The sequence below is a fragment of the Rhodamnia argentea genome, chromosome 9 (genome assembly GCF_020921035.1).
Source record: "Rhodamnia argentea isolate NSW1041297 chromosome 9, ASM2092103v1, whole genome shotgun sequence".
Lineage (NCBI taxonomy): Eukaryota > Viridiplantae > Streptophyta > Magnoliopsida > Myrtales > Myrtaceae > Rhodamnia > Rhodamnia argentea.
Window position 1 is genome coordinate 26,244,106 of NC_063158.1, and position 11,937 is coordinate 26,256,042.

The window sequence follows — 11,937 nt, forward strand, 5'->3', positions numbered from 1 at the left end:
ATCTTCCCAGTAATTATCACAATTTCGACTTTTAGAAAACAAAGTGAGACGCTATTCTTCTTTTCACAAATGGCGTTTTTTCTTCAAATATATATTTATCTTGACTTTTTCAAAAGCTTAACAAACTTATTTGGGAAGCTTGAAACCAGCTCTTATTTGAGTTACCTTACCAAAAAAAAAAAAAAAACACTTATTTGAGTTATACCAACATACATTTGGTTATTTTGAAATTATTAACTGCTACAATAATTTACCCGGATTCATTTTGCATTGCTAAGAGACGTGTTAAGGTCATGAACTCTTATACGAAATTACCAATTCTTATTTGAGTCCACTTACCAGTGTTCTTTTGATTGTTTCAAGGTATCAACTATTCGTATAATTTACAGACATGTTTTTTCTGGGAGCTTGTCAATTATTCATAGATAGCAAACACTTATTAAAATGATCGACGCTTCAAATAATTTATCACTATATTTGTGAAGCTCGTGTAGCCAACTTCAGAACAAAGTCATGGTCTTATTTGAGTCAGTTATCATCATTTATTTAGTTGTTTCGAAATTCCAACTAAAGGTCGGCTTTTGATAGTCATAGGATATGAGACATTTGAGTTTAAATAATTAACTCCTCCTCAAAGTAAGCGAGTAGCTATGTAAACTAACTTCGCATTAGGGTTTTTGCAATACGTAGTTATGATTCACGAAAGCATTCCTAAATCTTTTGGGTTAAATGCTTTGGAGTTCAAAGCAAGTGAACTATTATAGCGGCCATCTGATATACGATTATGGAGAGCTCGACTGCCAATTACATTAAAGAGGAGCAAGTGATGAAGAACCCACCAATTATTCACCAGTTTATACATCAATTGTCAAATTTGGCGTGCACCCACGATTTGAAGTTTCCCGAGCAAATTCGATATTAAACTCGAAATTTTCGTCTGATTAATTGAATGGTAACGAATATAGAACTTGCCTCCATTTATTGAATTGAATCCAAGAACCAATGCGAGGTCTTGAGCTTGAGGATTGTGCTTAGGTTTATACGTCGGCTCGTTTCAAAATAAAGGAGGAAAAAAGTCTCATGCTATTAACTCCTCAACGTATGATTAAGTTCTGCAAATTATCTTTTTTAGTTTGCGATTAGCAATAACAAGTAAGTTGTGACTGATTTTCTATTACCTTGGAAAGATTCGATGGGTTGATGGGATGGAAGCGGCACTTTTATTTATTTTTCCCCTTATTTTTTTTTTCTTTTCAACTTTATTCGCACTTTACTTACATGGAGAAATAAAAAGAGGGAAAAAAAAAGGAAATTGACAGGGGAGAGAGAACTCCCCTTTGAGCAAAATCACCGTTCCTATGAGATCAAGCAAAGAATAATGCTACTTTAGAAACGAGTACGCGTTGTGTTCACTCATTTCACAGGCGTTGCATATACTCCAGCAAATGTAATATAGTATAGCCAGCATATGTCAAACTCATCCTATGCTCATGTCAAGAGGACCTTACGGTCACGCTTTGCCAGGCAATGAGGCTTACGAAGATCATATAGGCTATTTTTAAGCCTCGAAAATCACTTAGATCTGATTAAGTCTCGAAAAAGAAGTTAGTGGCGATTAAGCCCCGAAACAGAATCGATCTATACACAGATACATTGTGTCATGTCTCAATATGTAGGTTGACTACGAGCATTAAATCGAAACCATGGCACAACATGCCGCCATATAATCAATTTAAATAACATTCCTTCCGAAATATTTCCAGACAAGATCCATCTGAGGCTCTAGAGTATTAAATGCTCGATCCAGTTTTTAGAACGAGCAACCCATGAATCATGTCGTGCAATTCTTGCAAAACATAACAAGAAGTGAAAGAGCAAAAATGGGAAAGCGCGATAGGAGCGTAAATTTACAAGCCCGACGATTTCCTTACCGGTGGAAGAATATGTTGGGCCCCACTCACCCCAACCTGTCGTTGGGCCCACCAGTACACTTGTTGACTCCCCTAATTAAATTTTCTTTGACCGGGGCACTATATATGATTTTGCAAGTTCGCTACTTCCATCGACCATCAGCGAGCAAAGCCCCCCTCTGCTCCTACATTTCCCTAGTGACACGATGAGCAGGAGCCTGGACGAAAAAGAAGAAGAAGAGGCTAGGGAGACTCGGCTTCGAGATGCAATAGAAAAGGATGATGTTGCTGAGGTACATAAACTAATTCGGGAGGAGCGAGAGCTCTTAGATCGCGTATCTAAGCACCCCTTCCCAGATACTCCTCTACATCTTGCAGCGGAAGCCGGAAAAACCCACGTAGCCATGGAGATAGCCATCTTGAAGAAGTCATTCACTCGGGAGCTGAATCCGGAGGGTTACAGCCCTATGCACTTGGCTTTGCAACACAAGCATTATCAAACCGTGAGGGCACTGATGACCCTCGACCCCGAGTTGATCCGAGTCCGAGGACGAGGTGGGATCACCCCTTTGCATTTTTTAGCCGGGGAAAAAGGAGACAATGAAAGGGAGAACGTGGAGCTCCTGGCCGAATTCCTAATTGCTTGCAAATCATCCATCGAAAACTTAACGAGCCGATGCGAGATCGCGGTTCATGTTGCAGTCAAGAACCGACAATCTCAAAGCATTTAAAGTTTTGTTTGGATGGCTTAGGCGAGTCAAGTTGACAGAAATCTTGGATTGGAAAGACCAAGATGGTAACACCGTCTTACATATTGTTGTTTTAAAAAAACAGCCTGAGGTATGGTTCTTTGATTTCATGATTGTGCTTGCTTTTGTTATTTTGATCCCTGAATTTGACATAATCTAATCCAATTATGATAATGAAATACCGGGGGTTGAATGTACATGGATTTAGAAACATTGATAGAGAGGAGATTTGAGCTACGCTTTGTGTAAGGGTATATCATATAGTATTATCATTCTACTATTGACATTTGTCGATAAGTTTCTACTTGACGATTGACACTTGATGTTGTACATCATGGTGTTGTAAACTGTAGAAATGTCCATAAATTTGCTTGGTAGGAGTGATCCAGTGGAAAAACAAGAAAACGATCAACAAAAATGATTTATCAAGTGATGTGATATATTATAGGTGAATATTGTGATAATTGAACCGTATCGAAGCCTCCACAATAAAAAAATCTAACACCTATTTTTATAAATCAGTTGAATCTTATCGTAAAGGATTAAGTATACCGGTCTAAGGTAGTCTTTATCTGCATAGGAAAAGAACTCACGTACATAATCTAATCGAATCCTAAGTATTTGAGTTGAATGTGATCAAATCCTAAACTTCTATGAATAGTCATAATCATTAGCACTTTTGCGAATTCGCCTATGTCACAGTTCGCATGCGCACTTCCTTGCTGCCCGTGGTTGCATCCTTAGTGTCATTCAAACTTGAATGGCATGAGCTCACTTGGTGCACCACGGTAAAGCCAGCGACGAAGCAGTGATTGCAATTGAGGGGATCCATGCTTCATTTTGTTCCCCTTGGCCTGTTTTTCAGATCATCAACCTGTTGATCGGGTATACAAATGTCTATGCGAAGAACTTCCAGGGTGAGACGGCTCAGGAAATCTTCGAAGCGAATCCTAGTGGCGATCGACATCTCGCGAAGAATTTCCTCATGGAAAGACCTCTATTAATACCTTTTCGTCGCAACCTCCCTCTAATACAATTTTTAAGCATGGGACCAGGCGTCTCTGAGAAGCTCACACTTTTGTTCGACTTCCACGATGAATCCGCTCGCACCATAATCGTTGGAGTGGCTACCTTAATTGCGACCACCACATACCAAGCCGCGCTCACTCCACCAGGAGGATACTGGGGGGAAACTCTTCAAACCCCCTAGCCAATTCCGCCGTCATCTCCGCCAATTCCAGCAGCATTGCCGTTGACACGCCACATCAGGCCGGAAACGTTATCCTGAGCGGCTCGAAACTACACACGTTCACGGCCCTCAACAGTTTGGTTTTCTTGACCTCTCTCATCACAATCTGGATCACCGCTGTTTCCCTATTGCCCCGCACTCTCCCGGTTTACTTGTTAATTGGATTAGTCGGTCTTTCCTTCTTTGCTACCGCTACAATCGAATTCCCAGAATCCGGCAAAGGCACAGCAATTATCATGGCGACTTATTATCCGATCCTGCTGGTTATCGGGACGGCTGTCCTCTTGCCCTTGCATATGACGTACATCCTGTCAGAATTTCGAATCGATGCCACAAGGAGACGCGTCGGCAAACTCTTAGAACTGGGAGGTCAGAAATAGTCAAGAAGTATTACTCACTTTTATATTTCTACCGTATGTAATATAACCCATGTCTGTCAGTCTCTAGTCTTGAGGTATTCAAGTACTAGACTCTTTCTATTGGTTGCGTGTACTGGACTCATCTATCAATTCCTTAATCCTAGAACAACTTTAATCTTGCTTAAGGCATGGCCGCCGCGATGCTTGCTTCTCTTGGGGACAGTTTTCAAGCTTCCTCATGTCTTTCTTTCGCAGAATCAAGCTGAACCAGGTCCTCATGATGAAGCCGTTCAAGAAGATGACGACTAGTGCATCTCAAGTCTTGCTAGTTCAAGACTTTCCTGGGGAGGAGATGGTTTCCCCGTTGGACTTGCCTGAACTGACCTTGGACTGCATACTGGAGAGGCTCTCACCGGCTGGCGGTGTTGTATGGTTGAAGTTTGTGTTCGCTGGTTGTGGAAGAAGTTGAGAAAGGTCTTGATTGGATTTACCTGTAAAATGTTTGTATTTTGATCTTTTGTAGTAAGATGTATGAGCGTGAGGTCCGAAACACTCTGCATTGCTCATTTCGCAACTACAGGTTGAGTTTGAAGTCGATGTCGATATTCGCTTGAAAAAGTGATCGGGATTGAAACTATTCTTCACTGATACGAACTAAACCTTTTCCTAGAAGCCTCTGGATTCGAATGTTGCATTAATAACGCATGTAGAATCAGTTTCAGAGATGCTCACCATTCGTTCGACGAAATGCATGAGTCAGATTCGTGATTGTTAGCTTGTGTTAGGGATGGTTTGCAAAGCAATCTGTCATGTCTCAGATGGTTTTTGTTTAAAAAAAAATAACTACTCGTGGTGTCTGCTAGTCCATTTCCTGTCAACCGAGATTTTTCTTCACTTATTGATGATCTCAATTTTTTTTTTTTTAGTGCTTTACCGAATACCCCTTTCTATTATTGTTATGTGACTCAATGGTGATTAGCTGTGGTTCATGGCGAGAAATATGGTTTCAAATAACTATTGACACCTAAATTTTGACTAACTTTTTAAATAATTTTGCAAAAAAAAAAAAGGAGTTAAAATTTAATTCCTACAAAAAAATAATTCATCGTTTGTATTTAATTTTTTTTTTTTTTGGTAAGGCAGTTTGTATTTAATTTTTGGTTATCATGCATTACATTTTTTTAAAAAAATTGCACCACCGGCAGGGACTTGAGCTTAAATTGACGAGCGACTGGACTCGACCCCAATTGAAAATTTTCGGCAATAACAGGAAGGGCATGTCGAATTTCTAAGGCAGTTAGGGTCTATTTTGGATTTAAATCAGTCCATTCTTGTTCATTTAACGTATTCGAGGCTTTTAATTTAATGTTAATTCGTCAGACTAAAGCCTAAATTAAGCCCAACAATGCGCGAGATAGCCCACTAGGAGCTCAAAAATTCGGCTAGCCCATTCACAAACCTTTTGTACCGAAAATTTCAGTCAAATTGATACAATTGGACCCTTTTGGGCCCACCAACTCTGTAAACTCGACGACACAGTCCTTCGGTCGAGAATTCAACTTGTCGCTGAGTTCAGGTGTTTGCGAACGGAGTCCCACTAACGTGGTCCGGTCCCGAAGCTCTGTTGTGCCGCCGTAGCTGTGGTGGTTGTGCCCGAGGAGTCCCGGGCGTGCGTTAACCCCCCCCCCCGACATCCAAGCCAGTCCAAGTTTCCACGCCTAATCCGCAAAGCTTGATCGGCAATTTTTTGTGAAGTTCAAATTAGGAAAGTGCAATTTTTGCAAGATAAGGTAAATATTTCCCATCTTAAAACTAAAATATTGTATTTCCTATTCGAGATTATTGAATGTTCCGCATATGTCGCTTGCATCAAAGTGGATATCCTTTAAAAAATACATATTGATTAGAAAAATGTTTTTCCTAATCCACAACTTGCCACACGATCGAAAATAAATAAAAAATAAAAAAAACCATCTTGCCACGTCATCTATGCCATGTCATCTTTGTCACGTCATCTGTGCCATGTCATCTTTTCCCCGTCATCTATGCCATGTCTTCATTCTCGCCATGTCATGTCAGGTTGCATTTTAGTTTAAATTGCATATTAGATTGCATGCCTAGGTTTTAATTAATTTACATGTCACGTAGTTAATTTAATTAAACCATGGTCTCACTTACACATTCATTTAATTTAATTTGCATGTCATCTAGCTTAGTTTTGCATTTAATTCATGACGTTGCATCATTTAGAATAGACTTCATGCATCATATGCACTCACCTAAAAAAATTGAAAATTAAAAAAAAAAAAAACAATTCTTTGTGTGGTGCATGCTCCCTTTATTATATTGATTTTTGGATTTTCAATTAATTGATTGTGCACTCACATGATAAACCTTTATTAGTGACTTAGGTTAAAATCAATTAATGATGCCTTCTCAAATGATTTTTTTTTTCATGAAATAAAATGGTACCGAAAGGGCGTTAGAGTAATCTAGCTTAATCAAGTCTAATCAAATCCCCGGACTCTTAATCCCAACTTCATATAAGTAATTTAGTTTTCCTGCTAATTTACTTATTTAGGTTTATAATCAACTTACCAAAAAACGATTCATGGCGACTCCAATTCATGATAATTATTTTGAATCATAAGTTGCGATTTGGTATGGACATAGGAGAGTCCGAGTTAGGTTAGTTAAATAATTAACCTGATAATCTATTAACCTAGGATTTTCGAATTTTAGGTCGCGACAATTATTGATCCGCATGATGATTTTCCCCTAAATCTCATCAGCCGAATTCCAGTTTTACGTTATCTTCCTGTGCATGTTGGTACTGCTTGGTTCGTATTTGTGAAACGTTTAGTGGTTAATGGCGGTGGAAGTGAGGGTTAACGCAGTGGCCGAAGATGATAGCTCGCTGGGGTTATCCGGTGACACTACTATGGTCGGTTCATGATAAATTCGGACATAATGCTCCAAATTGACGAGTCCAAAAGTCGCTGAAAATAAGCCTGACGTTTCTCATCGTGATTTGAGGATCTCTATGTTACATAAATTTCATGCCACTTTGATATGTTCGCATATAGTTTTGTATGCTGAGTCGAAAGAGGAAATTCATGTTAAAAATGCTATAACATGTTAGGAATTTGTTGGCATCATGGCTGTCAGAGCTGCGTAGTTCCTGAATTCGCTTTCTTCATAGTTAAAAGTGCCATACATTATCAAGATTTGTTGGATTCCTGACTGTAAAAGTTATCCTTGACTGGAATTTGCGGGAACTGCATTGTAATTTGCCGGCAGTGACTTTCGAGCTTCAATTTAACCTCAATTTAATCCTAATTTGAGACTACACTGATCATAAGAGCTTACTTACATACACACGTGAGAAGATATTGCATCAATCCTGAGTTGATTTATTGCAAAATGCTTGTATTTCGGGTCTTGTGTACTCTGTTTCAGTACTGATCCTAAGAGCTTCCAACACACGAAGTTACGATTACCCTCTGCTTTCGTGCTTGATCACCTCCTGTAGGGCTGGCCATCGAAGCTAGCTGCAAAGAAAAATGAGCAGTAACAGCGATGCATGGCGAATCATCCACATTCCTGGCAGGCCGCCGGTTCCTCCTGATCAGCAACACACAGGTTTCTTCTTAAAAGATGACTGACAAATCCTAAGTGTAAGATCTGAACTTTACTTTCGGTGATGTATTTTGCGCTTCGGAATTGACATTTTGTTGTGTTTTTTTTTTAGAAGCAGTGAACATGGTTGGCTTCTCAGTCTCACTGTTTTCCGTTGGACTTTGGGTATTACGTACGTTCTGCACTTCTCAAACTTTGCTGTTTCGTATCCGGTTTGATTTTCCGCTCAAATTTGGGTGTGGATTGTGTGGTTATTGGTTGGGCGTTTGAGTCAAATTGCACCACTGGAGGACCTCCATCATGTGAAGCCGGTGAAGAAGAAGCGTCTCAAAGGAGGTACATTATTGGCTCGTGAGCATATCGGTGTTATGTGGCATCTCTTTCCGTTGCTGGTGTGATTGGCTCACTTAACGAGAATATTTGAAAATCGTTGTTTATTGCATCTCTGAAATTGAGGAACATTTTTCGCTGTGCATGTCATCTTGCAATATTAAGATGAAAATCATTAGTGGCGCTTCACTCATCAGGATTGGAGCTTAACAAGGTCTTTCTATTGCCCTTTGTTCCTCGGTTACCCTTTAAAAGTTCAACAAAGTATTGTCTTCCTCCTGCGAAGGTCGTTTAACGGGAACAATTTCATGCAGCGTATTAAATGTCTGTTGTTTATACTCGCGCATGTAGTTCTTGACCAGACATCAGTCCTATGTATTTACTGCTCTTTAAGTAACAGAAAAGAGGGATTTGAATCTTCTGACCCCATGCATGTCAATTGTCATCAGATCCAAGATATTATATCTGAACTTTTACGGCCCAAAGCAATAAAGAAGCTTTTTCTGCAGTGGAACCACCGTAAGTCATTAACTTGAGAGTAGCAAGTTAATCAGCATTAGATATTCAAAGTCACATTTACACTCACCGATGTAATTCCTGTACAACACACTTTCTCCTAAGCCACACTGTAGAGCGATGAAGCTGTGGTTGGTGGATGGTTTGCTTGTGTTGTGGGGTGAATGAGGGGTGCTCCTTACCTCCTCCAATCTGCATGCATATCCTAAATTTTCTCCTATGTTGTCGGAAATTCTTTTGAGGGACTATTGTGAAAAACAAAATGAATGATTCAGGATGAATGCTTTCTGCTGAAAGTCAAATGCTACCATTGGCTTCTGGTCTTGGAAATTTTTTTTATGAAGATGCTTTTAATTAAGGTTAATGCCACGGAAAATTCCAAGTTGGTATACTCATGACAAATTTATCTCAAACTTTTTTTTACCACAAAAAACCTTAAACTGAAACACTTGTGATAACTTTATTCTAAATTGGTATATCTGTGACAAATTTACTCTATATTATTTTTCATTAAATCTATTCATCAAATTGCTGAATTAGATGGCAGATGACAGTTTATGGATGTGCCAATTTGGGGTTTTTACCATCTATTTGTTATAGGTGTATCAATTTGAGAATTTTCGTAAGATTAATCCAATTTAATGAAGGGTAAATTTATCACAAGTTTACCAATTTGTGATTTTTTGTGGTAAAAAAATTATTTTAAGTTAAATTTGTCACAAATGTATCGGTTTAGAGTTTTTGATGGTCCAAAAAATAGTTTAGTTTGAGGTTTTTGGTGATATTAACCCATTAATTAATCAAGGTACTTTTCAGCTCTATTTGTCTCGCAAAAAAAAAAAAAAGACTTAACATTTTTCTAAAGACAATTGTTTGTATCGCTTATAAAAATGAACCAATCAAAAACATTCTAATCATGTTTAGAAGTAAAATTGCCGCTAGTAATAGAAGAATTCTCTATTGACTAAGTATTTAAAGGAATATAAGAAATCACTTTTAAGAAAATATTTTTCAAATTATTATTTTTCATGAAACAAATAGAGCCTCCATCTCCAAGAATTCTCCTTTTTTTCCCGACAAAGACATGAGAGTACAAACGTTATACATGCGATAGCTAATTTAGCACTTTGCTTTTTTGATCTTCCGAGAGTAGTCATCATGATTTTGACTTTGGGCTTTTGAAAGCACGAATATTTATTTGTACTTCCAGGATTACCGATTGTTTTCATAGTTAACCAATATTAATTTGTATAGTTTGCCCACATGATAAGGTGCTAACTTTTATTCAAAAGTACCAACCTTAATTAAAATGACTTGCCCAATCTGAATAATTTTAGCGTACTAACTACTGTTTGAGTCACTTTTTCACTTTTATTTGATTGTTTTGAAATTACTAGTTTTTGCAATAATTTACCAACAGATTGTTCTACTAATTATCAGATGTAGTTACATCCGATAAAAAAAAAAATCATATGAAGTTGCCAACCGATTGTTCTAATAGTTCGCAACATTTATTTCAGGACTTCTTATTGGGTTAAAGTTACCAATCTTACATGAAATTACCAACTTATTTCAAATTACTGGTTCTCTTAATAACTTACTCACATTTATTTGTGAAGCTTAAATTATAAACGCTTACATGAAATTACCGACTTTAGTTCAATCAGTTATCCATTCATATTTTTTTTGTTTTTCAAAGATCACTGACTATTCCTATAATTTAAGGACTTGTTTTTTTGTATCAATGTGTTAAAACCCCTCATACAAAAGTAGCAACTCTTAGTTGGGTTCACTCACCAAATTTTATTTTCGAAGCTTGAGTTACCAAATTTTATATGAGTTATCCCAACGTACATTTGATTATTTCGAAATTATTAAATGTCCCAATAATTTAGTGTTAAGGTCATCAACTCTTTGAGGAAACTTCATATGATTTTTAGTATGAAAGTATCAACTATACCTATAATTTATAGACATGTTTTGTTAAGGAGCTTATCAGTTAGTTATAGTTACGAAACGCTTTTCCAAAAATAATTGACACTTCATATAATTTATCAATATTCATTTGAAGCTGAAGCTCGAGTAACCAACTCTAGAACAAATTTACAATCTTATTTGAGTCAGTTATGATCATTTATATGGTTGTTTTGAAATTTCAACTAAAGGTCGACTTCTGATAGTCGTGGGTTATGAGAAACTTAAGTTTAAACAACAAACTCCTCCCAAAAGTAAGCTAGTAACAATATAGAAACTTTTGTATAAACTAATTTTGCATTACGGTTTTGCAGTGTATAGTTATAATTGACGAGAGCTACCTAGAAACTTTTGGGTAAACGCTTATAGCAGCCATCTGATATACGATTATGGAAAGCTAAACTGCCAATTTCATTAAAGAGGAGCAAGTGATGAAGAACCCACCAATTATTCACCAATTTATAAATAAATTGTCAAATTTGTCGGGCACCTGTGATTTGAAGAGCTTTATTTCCCGAGCTAATTCAATATTAAACATGAAACTCGAAATCTTCATTTCATTAATCGATATAGTGACGAGTATAGAAACTGCCTCCACCTATTGAATTGAATCTAAGAACCGATGTGAGGTCTTGAGCTTAAGAAGTGTGCTCAGGTTTATAAGTTCACTCGTTTTAAATAAAGGAGGAAGCAAGTGTCGTGCTATTAACTCCCTCAAACGTTTGACTAAGTCCTGCAAATTATCTTTTTTAGTTTGCGATTAGCAATAACAAGTAAGTTGTGAACAATTTTCTTTTATCTTGGAAAGATTCGATGGGTTGATCGGAAGGAATTGGCACTTTTTTTTCCTCCCTTATTTAGTCTTCTTTCAACTTTATTCGCTCTTTAATAACATGGAGAAATAAAAAGTGGAAAAAAACAAAAAGATGGAATTGACTGGGGTGAGAGAACTCCCCTTCGAGCAAAATCACCGTACCTGTGATGTCAAGCAAAGAATAATGCTGCTTTAGAAACAAGTATGCATCGCATTCACTCATTTCACAAGCATTGCATATATTCCAGCAAATGTAATATAGGATAGCCAGCATATGTCGAAGTCATCCTATGCTCATGTCAAGAGAATTTTACGTTCATGCTTCGCCAGGCGTCAAGGCTTACGAAAACCATACCCACTATTGTTAAGTCCCGAAAATCACTTCGGTCTAATTAAG

General features: G+C 37.6%; 1 pseudogene; it reads left to right on the forward strand.

Moving 5' to 3' along the window:
- The first annotated feature begins 2,084 nt into the window (after positions 1–2,084).
- Positions 2,085–4,736, forward strand: LOC115729687 (annotated as a pseudogene).
- The last annotated feature ends 7,201 nt before the right edge of the window (positions 4,737–11,937 follow it).